This window comes from Macadamia integrifolia, chromosome 4 (genome assembly GCF_013358625.1).
Source record: "Macadamia integrifolia cultivar HAES 741 chromosome 4, SCU_Mint_v3, whole genome shotgun sequence".
Lineage (NCBI taxonomy): Eukaryota > Viridiplantae > Streptophyta > Magnoliopsida > Proteales > Proteaceae > Macadamia > Macadamia integrifolia.
The window spans coordinates 35579421-35593816 of NC_056560.1; the positions used below are offsets into that span (position 1 = coordinate 35579421).

Below are 14396 nucleotides of genomic sequence, written 5' to 3' on the forward strand. Positions count from 1 at the left end.
GCCTTCTACACACATGTCCAAAACTTGAAAGTGAACCTGGGATCTCGATCAGAGATAATGCTAATTGGTATACTATGCAATCGGATGATGTTGTCACTATATAACTTGGCCAACTTATCCATAGAAAATATGGCTTTGATTGGGATGAAGTGAGCTACATTGGTTAAGCTGTCCACAACTACCCAAAATGGCATCCATACCCTTCTGAGTGCGGGGTGCCTGTGACGAAATACATGGTAATATTCTCCCATTTCCACTTTGAAACAGGTAGTGACTGTAATAATCCATGGGGCCTTTGCCTTTTGGCCTTGACTTGCTATTATGTGAGGCATCTAGACACATGTGTGGCCACATCCTTCTTTATTCCCTTCCACCAGTAGGAGCCCTTGAGCTTCTTGTACATTTTGGCGCTATCAAGGTGAACGGAGTATGGAGAGTTGTGCGCCTCTCTCAAAACTGTATCTCTCAAATCACAATCACTAGGCATGCATAACCTCCCCTTGAATTTGAGAATCCCTCCTTCAGTCAGGTGAACGGAGTATGGAGAGTTGTGCGCCTCTCTCAAAACTGTATCTCTCAAATCACAATCACTAGGCATGCATAACCTCCCCTTGAATTTGAGAATCCCTCCTTCAGTCAGGTGAACGGAGTATGGAGAGTTGTGCGCCTCTCTCAAAACTGTATCTCTCAAATCACAATCACTAGGCATGCATAACCTCCCCTTGAATTTGAGAATCCCTCCTTCAGTCACAGAGAAATTCGGATCCTTTTGGGTTCCTTCCTTGTAATATGTTATCAGCTTCTGCAACGATCTTATCCACTAGACTAGGTTGTACCACCAATGCCGATAGTGACAAGGTAACACCTTCTACTACTCCAAATCTAGTTTCCTGACCTCCTCTATGAGATGCTTATTGGTGGTCAATGATGCAAGAGTCAGTGACTGAGATTTTCAACTAAGTGCATCAGCTACCACATTGGCCTTTCCTAGGTGATAGTGGATAGTATAGTCATTGTCCTTTATTAACTCCAACCAACGCCTTTGTCTCATGTTGAGCTCCTTTTGGGTGAAGAAGTACTTGAGGCTCTTATGGTCACTGTAAATCTCACTCTTCTCACCATACAAGTAATGTCTCCAAATTTTCAGTGAAAAATCACTGCTGCCAACTCCAAATCATGGGTGAGGTAATTCTTCTCATAATCCTTCAACTGGCGAGAGGCATAAGCAACGACTTTCCCATGCTGCATCAATACACAACCCAATCTCAGCTTGGAGGCATCACTATACACAACCATACCACTTGTATCAGTTGGGATAGTCAAAACTAGAGCTGATACTAACCTTTTCTATAGTTCCTTGAAGCTCTTCTCACAAGCATCAGACCACTCAAATTTCACATCCTTTCATGTGAGTTGGGTCATTGGGGTAGCAATGCGGGAGAAGTTCTCAATATACCTTTTGTAGTATCCGGCCAATCTCAGAAAACTACGTATCTCTGCCACATTCTCGGGAGTCTCCCATTCTATAACTGCCTTCACCTTGCATGGGTCAACCTCTATACCCTTGTCTGAAACAATGTGGCCTAGGAATGCCACCTGCGACAGTCAGAACTCGCATTTGCTGAATTTGGCATAAAGTTGCTCCTCTCTCAGGCGTTGCAGCAATAACCTCAGGTGAACAGCATGTTCCTCTGCATTCTTGGAGTATGCCAAGATTTCATTAATGAATACGATCACAAAATTATCTAAGACATCCTGGAATACCCGGTTGATCAAATCCATAAATGCAGTCGGTGCGTTAGTCAACCCAAATGATATCACCAAGAACTCGTAATGTCCATACCTTGATCTGAAGGTTGTCTTACTGACATCACTATCCTTGGCACCCTGTAACTGATCGAACAAATCATCTATCCTTGGCAAGGGATATTGGTTCTTGATAGTAAGCTTGTTAAGCTCTCGGTAATCAATGCACAGTCTCATACTTCCGTCCTTTTTCTTAATGAACAATACAGGTGCTCCCCATGGAGACACACTAAGTTTAATGAATCCCTTCTTCAGAAGATCCTGAAGTTGAACCTACACTTCCTTTAATTCTATGGGAGTCATATGGTAAGGGACTTTTAACACTAACACTGGTGCCGAGCCGGGGGTAGATCTATAGCAAACTCTGTCACTCGGTCCGGGGGCAAACCTATCAAGTCATCCAAAAATACATCTAGAAATTCTCTCACCACATCTAGCTTGGTCAACGGTCTAACCTCTATCTTAGTATCTATCACAGATACTAGGTAGCCTTGGCATCCTTTATCTAGTAGCTTATTTAACTGGAGGGTTGATATGATAACCTTCTTGGGTTTCTTGGGCTTATCCCCTTTAAAGACAAACTCACCCTTGTCACGAGGTCTGAAAATGATCATCTTCTCTGCACATAGCACACTGGCTCTATATGCGGACAACTAGTCCATCCCTAGAATCATGTCGAAGTTGATTATATCCAACTCGATCAAGTGAGCATTCAACTCATGTCTGCCTATGGTCATTGGACAAGGTTCATAAACATAGTTCAGACCTACCACACTCCCTGTCGAGGTACTCACAACCAAACACTGAGTCAAACCCTTGGGTGGAATTCCCATTTTCTTTGTAAATATCAGTGACACAAATGAATGAGAGGCTCCTGAGTCAAATAACACATGTACAGGCAATAATGATATCAATAATGTACCTGTCACTACACCGGGTGCAGCCTCTGCATCCTCAATGGTCATGGCAAATACCCTTCCCTGTGGTCTCTGGCCCTTTGGAGGCTGTGCTGGTCTGGAGGTTGCATAGGTCTGCTGGGGCCTAGGTGGTAAAGTGTAAGGTGCATTACCCGACCTCTGGTGGGGGTATGTCCTGGCTAGGTGGCCCAACTAATCACAATGGAAACACCTTAGGCTCGATCCCACAGATTGAGACACACCACTAGAGCGAGAGGACTGAGAAGTCTGGCTAGCCTCAAGATTTTTGAACTGTATTAGAGTTGGGTTGATATAAGGCAATTTGAAGGGTTTGCTACCTCCCATGGAGTCAGTAGCCCCCATAGGCCTCTTTCCTGTTCCCTGTTGGGCCGAGAAGTTATCTCTATACTGGTCTTCAATAGATTTGGCCACTTGGACCACCTCGGCATATGTCTGTAGTTTTAACCCAGCTATAGTTGACCTATTACCTGGCCTCAACCCTTTCTCAAAATTCTTGGCCTTGGCCCTATCACCTCTGAGATGCTCAGGAGCAAAATGGAATAGCTCCTCAAAACATTACTGATACTCAAGCACGGATTAGGACCCCTGCACCAATTGGGAGAACTCTCTCTCTCTCTCCTATCCTGAAAGCTTTTCAAAAAATAGTTTTCAAAGAATGCCCCTTTGAAGTCCTCCCAAGTAAGGTTTGAGTTACTCACCCTCAGACTGGGCTCAGTAGCACTCCACAAATCATCCGCCTCATTTTGTAGTTGGTAGTCCATGCATTAAAGTTTTTTCTCATCGGTGCAGCCCATTAGCCTAAACACTTTCTCTATGCCACTAATCTATCTTGATGGATATAACGGATCCTGGCCCACCTTTAAGAAGCATGGGGGCCTAAGCCTCTAAAACTTCTCCATCATCTTTGTCAGATCTGTCCAACCCTCTACATGTACCTAGGCTTGTTCTGGTGCTGGATCTTGCATATGCCCATGTACATGTTGCTGTCCTTGCCCAATCATTTGTGGCTGACCTTGCCCATGCATTTGCCCTTGTGCCCCACCGAACATCTGAAGAATGGCCAAGTCGGCAGGTACCAAGACAGGTGCCAGTGGAGTAGGGTTGCAAGTGGTGCATTACGGGCTTCCATTGCCATTTGGATCGGATTATCAATCCCGATCATGAATTGGTTCTATCTTTCTTCAACCTCCCTCATCATATTATTCATGATGGAGGCAATATCATGAGCGGTGAGCACTGGCGAAGCCAGGGGTGCATTCGGGGTCTACCCGGTTCCGTGTAGGGGAAGCGAGAGGTGACGCATGTGATTGAGATCGGACCGGGTGTTCCAGTGTGACATGATTCCTGTGGGGGAATCCGATTAGTTCACATGCACGAACAAGTTCTTATGTTATAGGAACACATGCATATATAGTGGGGGCCCACATGTGTACACAAAAGCAATTTAGGGTTAAATCATGCATAAGTGGGGTCCATCTAGTATTGGAATCGGATCTCACGCATATTAGGGAGGAAATCCTTAATTAAGGAAGCAAACATAATAATATAAAATATAAAAAAAAAATTTATTCCCAAAAATGCTCATCGAAAATAGGGAGGTTTTTCACCGAAAATATGGGTTGGTTCACTGAAAATATGTGGATCCGCAGAAGTACGTGCAGACTAGGGATTTTCGATAATTCCACCTTTGCCAATGCTTAGAGGCCATTGGGGGGTATCACATTCTGAAACCTAACATGAGGTACTACCCACGATTGATGAGGTTATTCTACGCTAACCTCCAATGCATGAACTGTGGTATAGAAGAGATGCGGATCACTTCCTATATGAAGGGGGTCAAAATCTTCTTCAACATGAGGCAACTGGTGAACATTTTGATGATTTCCACTGTAAGAGAGTTGGTTTACTACCCTCCTAGGACTCTCGCCTATGAGTTTTAGAACCCTGGGGTCCTATAAGAGATGAACAACATGCACACCAAGGTTGCTTTTGGGTGGGAACGTACTATCAATTACCGAGCCACCCCAAAGGTCGTATGCAGGGCAGTTCAACTGAACGTCCTTCCTACTTGTGGCCACTATGACGAGGTGTCCTTGCTGCACACCTATGTGACGTATTATATGTACATGGGGGTGCCGATTCACCTTCCCTACCTACTGATGTGGACCATAGTGACGAGGTTTGAGGGAGGGACATGCAAAGCTGGAAACTTATGCTATGGGAGGGTTCTGACTGATGTGTTCCTTTACTTTGGGGTGGACTTGGAAGGTGAAGGGTACTTGGGAGATGATGTAATAGACTTCAACTAGGATTCCCTGAAGAAGATGACATTGGATATGAGTGAGGTCTCACCCGATGAGGCTGAGGAAGAACAGCCAATGTAAGTGGAGGGTCACCTGGGAGATGGTGCTGGAGGTGTTGGTGGAGGTGTTGAGGGAGATGGCGGAGATGCTGATGAGGCTGGTGGTGGTGCTAGTGGTATTCCACCACTTGACCCACAGACTATAGGTTCCACTATTGCCTCCTCTTCTTGTAGCACTAGAGGTGCAAGGCCTTATAGTCTCAATGATGTGATGGCCCGCCTGGACACCACCATAAATTTGCTGAGGAGAATGGACAACTGGCTTGAGAGAATGGACAAGAGTTACTGTCTCATGGACAACAGGGTAGCCTCCCTTGAGGCACAGACGCAGACAATGGTCTTCCACCTTGCCATTCCAGTGCCACCTCTAGGAGCAAAAAATCAACCCCAAGACCAGGCTCAGGGTAGCATCAGCCGCAGTAAGATCAGTAGGAGTAGAAGCTTGTGTTGCCACTGTAGTTTTAGGATTTCTCAGTTTATGCTTTCTTTACAATTATATTCTAGATGTTAGTTGAAGTTTACTTTCTGTCATTTGCTTTTTTTATTTAAATTCCTAGATTTAGGATAGTTAGGATTTCCAGCTTTCTGTCTTTTATTTTTTAAAAAGAATTAGTGGAAGTTTATGTACTCAGTTCTTGATTATAATGAAATGGTTTTGACACCTATACTTGTCTCCTAATTGTGAAATTTCTATTATTTGTTGTCTTTAAAACTTTTATTTATATCCTAACTCCCCAAGTCATGGTTTGGTTGAGATTGTGAGTTAAGGCAGAGCATCGCGCTCTGATACCAAGCTGTCACACCCCACTTCCAGTAGACCCAACTTACCGTATAGGAATACCGGTGGTGTGAGTAAGACGCTTATCAGCATTACAAACCTACTAGGATCTCTGATAGCAGTACCTTAATGATTCACAATCTCACAACACAACCAAATAATAGCAGAGGAATCAAAGTATAATAGCAGAATCATAAACATAATGGGGAACATCTAGTGATACTGTAAATATCCAAAACCAGTTTATCTGTTTACAGATATCCAACACAAGCCATAAGTATGACTATACCTGCATCATCATCTAAAAGGGGGCATAAACGTGGGGTGAGCTTTTCAACTCGCTCAGTGAGGGGTGGGGTTCATGCACAACCAAGCAAAGGCAATCGCATAAATAATTCATGATGCATGATTACAAAAAATAATCACATAGTCCATGATACTCGTGATGCAGTTCATTTATTTTACTATCCACCAAGCAATACAACTAAGTCTAGTCAATACTACTTACGGCACATTAGGCTATATCCCTGGTCTCAGAACCACCATTGACTACATAGTGATATAAACCCTAGCCGCGATTAGGAGCCTGTCGGTCCCGATATGCAGCCATCGGTCACCCAGCAAACCCCTGATAACCCCCTCTTGGCAGTCACGGCACTGGTATGTCCATCGGTCACATCGAACAAGTTTTTGCCTCCATCAACAATCACATCGTACCGCGGGTGTGGCATTCTGGGAAGGCTCATCGAATATACCACAATTAGGTTATCTAACACCTTACCCCTGTTGGCAAGGGGACGTAGCATGGGGAATGTCACCTAACCATAATATCCTACATGCCTTCATAATGATACAGTTAGTATGGACCATGCGACACCAGTATGTCCATCGGCCACGAAGCATGTTCATCTCCAAGTAAAGTCCCGGGGTACACGATACTAGGGGCACATCGGCCACAAGGTGTAACCCACGACTATATACCTATCTAGCATGCAAAGCAGTTGAGTATGGACTATGCAACATCAGTATCCCCATTCGCCATGAGGTGTATCCATTTCCAAATGCAGACCCGGAGTATATAATACCGGTAACACATTAGCCACAAAGTGTAATCCGTGAGTACAACTAACTCTAATGCACATACTCAATGCATGAATGCAACAAACATATGACAATCACGGTACCAATACCACCTCGGTCACATTGGATTTCGTCTCATGCATACAACAATCATGCGGTGATCACGGTACCTGTACCACTTTGGCCACACCGGATCCCGCCACACATATCAATATACATCTCATATCATTTCCATTAAAATAATACATGTGATAGAACATTATTATCATTTAAGCAATTTAAATAATCATGCAAGAATCTATACATGTGATCAGTTCTAAAATAAATAAACATCAACCATCCCTCACCTTGTTTAAGTTCAAACAGATCGGGTTCCAAGTACGGTCACTGAGTGTCCAATTCAATTTTAGCATCAGTGTACGTGCATGTCACTGTCCAAGGCACAAAGGTAACCGAATGTCAATACGTGTCAGGAACATTGGGAGGGGCCCACAGGGATCACCCCCAAAGGGTACAGACAAGGTCCCATAGTGATAGTACTGTCACCGGAAACAAACACTGTCCATTGAAAATATCATACCTGTTTTTGGTAGACATGATAGATGGCTCCTAAGATGAAAATTTTCACCAAAAACAGCCAGTGGAAACAAGCCCTGGCTGTTTCCGCTGGCATATTTCTAGTGGTAGTACATAAACTACCTGTGAGTTTTGGTGCTTTTCTGCTTAGGCCCGATCGTCGAGATTTATTCCATGGAGTTTGCGGGGGATGTTCCTAGCATCATTCTAAGCCATTAAAATTCCAATCCCACTGAGCCATTTGGGAGATACGTCAATCGAACGATCAAAACCCTAGGTGGTCATTTGGTCAATCTTGTTGCCGGAGCTCATCGGACTTGGTTTGAGCTCAGTAACAGCACCAAGGAGGTGAAATACGAAATCCCTGAGTCAAGAGGGTTATTAGGCCGAGATTCCTCCTATACCTAGCTTACCCTAGCTTAAAATGAAGAGAGAAAGTGGTACAAGATGTAGCACTTACCTCCGACAAGGATTTTGACAACTAGGCGGGCAACTGGCACCAAGATGAGCTTCCCTCCTCCTTCTTCCTCTTCTTCTTCTTCCTTCCTCTCCTCTTCTTTCCCTCTCCCATGATTTTGTATAAGTGAGAAATGAGGAATAGTTCCTCATTTCCATTATATAGTAAGTTAGGCCTTAGGGTCTGTTTGGTTGGTCTTAGTCTGGTTTGAATGGATTATTCCAACTTCGGGGGCACGTGGACCTGACTACTTTGGTCCGTAAGGTGCTCATGTCATGAGGAAGGTGTGGGGGAGGATTTGGGATCATTTAGGGTTGTCTACGATGCGAATGGTGGGACCCATGGGCATCAAAATCCAACCAGTAGCCTAAGTGGCCAATGGAAACAGCCAGCAGAAACAGGCCCAGGTTGTTTTCGATGGCATATTTCTGGTGGTCATGATAGTTTGCTATCTTGACTGCTTGCTATCTACCAGCTGGTCTCGCACAGGTAGTTGCCCTAGGTTGTGTTCATGGTCTTCTGATAATTTTGGTACATGTCGGGATTCAGGTGTGGGTTGTTGAGTGACTTACCATCTGGGATCGGAAGGTATAAACCCCCTCTAGTTGGACTGGCAAGCAATACACAAACATGTAAGGTCATCTCTCCCACTTCTGCAATGGGCAGCTGTGAGCCAAAACTCGGTGGTACTTCCCTCCTTCGGTCTGAGACCTATCACAACAGTTCAAATTAGACTGGGTCAGGGCACTGGTGTAACAGTTGGTCAACCCAAAAGACATCACCAAGAACTTATAATGTCTATACTGAGATCTGAAGATCATCTTGCTTATGTCAACATCTTTGATATTGAGTTGATTGTAGCCCGATCTGAGGTCAATCTTGGAAAATACTTTAACACCCTATAACTAGTCGAATAGGTCATCGATCCTTCGCAAAGAATACCGATTCTTGATGGTAAGCTTGTTAAGCTCTTGGTAGTAATCTCATACTTCTGTCCTTCTTCTTAACGAATAGTACTACTGCTCCCTATAGAGACACATTGGACTGATAAATCCCTTCTTCAAAAGGCCTTGTAGATGGACTTGTAATTCATTCAACTCTGTGGGGGCCATGCATTATGGGGCCTTTGACACAAGTGCTGACATTGAAAGTAGGTCTATCATAAACTCTGTCTCCCGATCTGGTGGTGACCTGGTCAAGTCATTTGGAAACACATCATAGAAATCCATTACCATCTAACTTAGTCAATGGTCTGACCTTTACCTCAGTATCCATCACAGATGCTAAGTAAACCTGATACCCTTGATCTGATAATTCTTCATCTGAAATGATGATATAATGACATTCTTGGGTTTCTTGTGCTTATCTCACACAAAGACAAACTCATCTGTCATGAGGTTTAAACATAATCACCTTCTCTACACATAATACACTGGCTCTGTAAGCGGACAACCAATCCATCCCTTGGATCATGTCAAAGTTAATAATGTCTAGCTTTATTAAATGTGCTATAATGTCTCAACTACTGACACTCACTGGACAAGGCTCATATATTGAGTCCAAACTCACTACACTTCATGTGTGTATACTAACTGCTGAGTTGTGTGTCAAGCTCCTAGGGGGTACTCCCATTTTTCTAGAAAATGCAAGCGATACAAATGAATACAATTCTCTAGAATCAAATAGTATGTGAGCAGGTAATAATGAAATTGATAGGGTACCTGTCACTACACCTAGAGTAGCCTCTAAATCTTCTGTGTTCAAGGCAAAGTCATGTCCCTGAGGCTTGTTGCTCTATTGTGTTTGCATAGGATGGCTAGCTAACTATGATTGTTGTGGCCTGGGACGTAGCATATATGGATCTCAAGCTTGTGATTAGGGCAAGTCCTAGATATATGCCCTGTCTGATTGCAAGCGAAGCATCAAGGTTCAAGCCCAAGATGCAATTGTGGACCGAGAAGCCTGGCTGGTGTCCAAACTCCTAAATTATACCAAAGTCAGACTAAGATAAGGCCTTCTAGAGGCCTTGCTAGGTCCTCTGAACTCCTAAGGCACCATTGATCTCTTACCTATGCCTTGTAATTTGGTAAAATTCTCTTGCTGCCTATCTTCAATTGACTTGGCTGTTTACATGACCTCAACATGTCACACCCTACCTCCAATAGGCCAAGGCATGTAGCACTGGACACCTCATCGTATCCAGTCAGCCTATTTCATCAGGATCTAGACTAGGGCAGATCATAACACCACAATTACACTACTAAAGATTAGAGTTCATATATACATGCACAGTCCAACAATAAGATATTTTACATAAGCTCCAGTGCCAACTAAGTGATAAGATATATTTACAATTATCCAGGTGAGAGTTACTACCTTACAAAAAGAGAATATTTACCCAATTTATAGTATCTCAGCAGTAGACTATATACAGGAGAGTACGCATCAACGAAAATATATACACAAAAAGACATAGGAATAGTCTATCCTATTCCTTAGAAGAACTGGCCTCAGTAGGCACAGTCGTCACATCCACAGTCAGGTCCATGATCGGTTTCATCCTCTGAAATATTGGCCAGGTAATCCATGGCCATGGCCTTATTATCAAGGTTGGCAGTCAGCAAAACACCAGTGTCGTCATCTAGAAAAGTAAATAAATGGGGTGAGCATGTCATGCTCAGTGAGGGGGTGGAGGCAAGCAAGCAAACACAATACAAATTATGCAATGCATACTCCACACCTTATATGATGCTCATGAGTTCATTTAACATTACACTACTTCCTAGTCCATTACTAAGTCTAAAATCAGCGGTATAGTGCTACGCAATGCAGGTGGCATACCCTACCCTGTACGTTGGGCCTCAGGAATATAAGCTCGTTGTAGGCAGGAGTCAGCCAGCCCCGAAAAGAACCTCGGTCTCACAGCTAACCCCTCGGTTAGTAACCCAGACAGTCAAGTGTAAAGTATGTCGTACGTTGCTGCTATCCATCTCTAGGTGCAGTACGTCGTACCATAGAAGTGTACTATTGATTAGGCAGCCACGGGTCGGGATTACTCAGTACCTATCCCCCTATTGACAAGGGATTGTAGCACTTGGTAGTGATAGCCTAAACCACAATGTCTATATAATGCACAATCAACCATCAACCAAATACAGTATGCACCTATCAGTGTCTCATCTTACCTGACTTACTTGTTCCAATATTCCTATCCACAAGTCAACTTCACAATAATAACAGTTATATGCACATATCATATGCATGAGTCACATGCAAGATTATAATTAAATAAACACCCCATAAAATAAGTCAGGGCACCCACTCGCCTTGGTGTCTAATTTTCAAATCCTGTACTTTCTGTTCAAGACTTATTCTCACCGCAATTTATATTTCCTATTTCACAAGGTAGTTAAATAACCATTTTTCAGGATAAATTCTATAATCCTATCCCACCCTACCTATATAGATATAGCCCACTTCCCAATTTAGATTAGGCCATTTTGACTATCCTTCCCTGTACAGTCTAGATTTCCCAAACTTCCCTTATTACTGGGGTTAGTTGTGGGGGAAAACCCCTAGTGGGTCCCACATGTAGGTAGGGTATCTTGGATTCACATCAATAATCTAATTTAGGGTTTTAGAAGTCAAAACATGTTACTCTACCTCCTTGAGTTCCATTTTATTAAAACCTTCATGTACGCAGTTCCCATACAGGGTCCATAGCATGCTAACCAATTGTACAGCAAAATTGGTCTCTAGAACCAAAGCTGGTGGATTACATGGGTCAAAATCGGCCGACTGGTCAGGACCCACCGGTTCCCCTTTATTTTTCAAAATTTGATTCTGCCAACCCTAAACTACTTGCTATAAATCCAATTGGGGATAATTTCCCATTCCAAGGTTTCAATTATGTGTGTTGGGGTTGTGTGCATGTTTTGGGATCCCCTTTGACCCACTCCTAAGTTTCAATTGATTGCATTTAGAGTTAATACACTATTTCCTAAAAAATTTCAGAATTAAAGTAGGGAGTAAGGCAATCTTATGCAGAATTAGGTCATTTCTCTCAACCTTAGCCCTATATTAGAATGAGTTATAATCAGTTACAGTAATAGGATTGGTCTTCCAACCTTGATTAGGCTGATGGAAGAATTTTTAAAGATAAACAAACTAATTTATCATAGAATTTTATGTTAAACTGAATTCTAGTAGGGTTTTGATAGAATTCAGCCTATACACCCTACTGGGTACTGCTATGTCTGAATTGAGATTTAACCATTTTTATTCAGTCCAATTGAGTATGCAGGTTCTGATTCCATAGTTTGGGTCTTCTACTGACCCATTTTCTAAGTCCAATTGCTGAGACTTAGGGTGGCTAACTCCAATTCTGTAGAATTCAATGTTTTTAATAGAAATTGAGGTAATCCTACAGAATTGTTACCCTTATCCCTAATTTTTTTTTTCCATACTTTAGCTACCTATGACTCTATAAAAGTTCACAACAGGAAATCTGGGAAAGAATTCATAAGAATTAAACTCTGAAATGCATTATTACATTATGAATTTTAATAGAACTTCACATAACAGCCTCAATTCATCTCTGATTCCTTAAATTTTCCATGAACAAATGAAACCCTAGGTTCCACAATTCACAGGGACAAATTTTCAACAAATTGGATCCCTGAAACCTCTCTTGGTTGGGGTTTTTCCTACTGGACAACTATACAATGCACAGAAATACCCTGGCTGCTTTCAATTGGCATAAACCCTAACCCTAGCTACCAATTTCCTGTGCAATTACCCAATTAACCCTACTGTACTGGTTTGTATTACTCACCTGAGACTATTGCTGATCCAGCAAAATTCTAAGGTACAATAATTCTCTTCTTACGTCTTCTGCTTCCTTCTCCTCCTCTTTGCTTCTTCTCCTTCTCTTCTCTTCTCTTCCTTCTTTCCTTTTCTGTACTTAGCAGTAGGAGTCAATTAGAGTAAGTAAATCCCCACCCTAAACCCTTATAAGACTATTTATAGCCCATCCCAAATAGTCTTAAGGGCCTGTTTGGCTGGAACCCCTTTATATAAATATAGATAATACCTAAGTATTATCTAATTAAATTTATATATAATACCTACTTAAATATTATGTATTTAAATATATAAATTATTTTTCCCCCATTTATTCGCTGACACTAAAATATACATTTCATGCCTTATTTAGGCTTCTTTACATAGGGGCAAAATGGAAATTTGCACAACAGGAGTGTGGGCCCCACAGCACAAAACCCAAAAAATTGCATATAATACGTAATTAAACCAATATGTAATTAAATTTCCTTTTTGCGTAAAATATGTATTTTATACCTCAATTACTACTCTTTCCATAGGGGTATAATGGGGAATTGCATAACAAAGGTGTGGGCCCCACAGTGCAAAAATCCAAAAATTCTATATTCTACCGATCCAACCGGTTGGCCTATTTGGACCTACCGATTTGAGTGCGATTATACCAGCACTAATGCACTAGAACCCATCAGAACTCCGCAGTTAAGCGTGCTTGGGTGAGAGTAGTACTAGGATGGGTGACCCCCTTGGAAGTCCTCGTGTTACACCCCTTTACTCTATTCTCCTATACTTAGTTTCATAATTAAATTTACCTCTTTGTCCACACCTCCTGATGAGTTCCCCAGTAATATTGGCAGACTGAATAGGAGCATGTGGGGCCATTTCTGCCTTCTTGGCACTCCACAGCTGCCAACCATGCCATCATTGGCTTTCTCTGCTCTTTCTTCTTGCTTGTCCACAAGTACGAGTATGAATATCAGATTAGGGTGTTACACAACATAGGTCTGTAACTTGAGTCTCACAATCACTGCACTAATATTGGGCCTAAGACGCTTCTCAAAATTTCTGGCCTTGGACATGTCCAATTTAAAATGCTCAGGACCAAAGTAGTACAGTTCATCATATATCCGTTGGTACTCCAACACTAATTTTAGCCCTTGAACAAGTGCCATGAACTTGGCCTCTCTTCTACTCTGAAACTTTTCAAAAAATAATTCCTGAAAGTTCTTCCTTAAAGTTCTCCCAGGTCGTGTTGGGATGTGTGGCAGTTAGAATGGGCTGGGTGGACCTCGACCATGCATCCTCTTTGTTTTGAAGTTGATAGCCTGCACACAATAGTTTCTACTCATGACTATAATCTGGGTCCCGTTTGACACTAAGAGGGGGTGAATCAGTGTATCTTAAAACTTTCCTTCAGCAAATTCTTTTCCAAGTCATTAGATGATGTGGCTCATTCTCAGTCACAGTCTACTGATACTGCTTGGAGCTGCTATGTATACAACTGACAACTCTCACTGCTACACAGATTATTGTCCAGAGCTATTTTGGAATCCTTATATT

At 42.4% G+C, this 14396-nt stretch overlaps 1 non-coding gene across 1 annotated transcript; it reads left to right on the top strand.

Annotated features, from left to right (window-relative positions):
• Positions 1–13487: 13487 nt before the first annotated feature.
• On the top strand, positions 13488–13606 carry LOC122077601. The gene has a single exon (XR_006139848.1). It is a non-coding gene; the product is annotated as a 5S ribosomal RNA (ribosomal RNA).
• Positions 13607–14396: the final 790 nt, after the last annotated feature.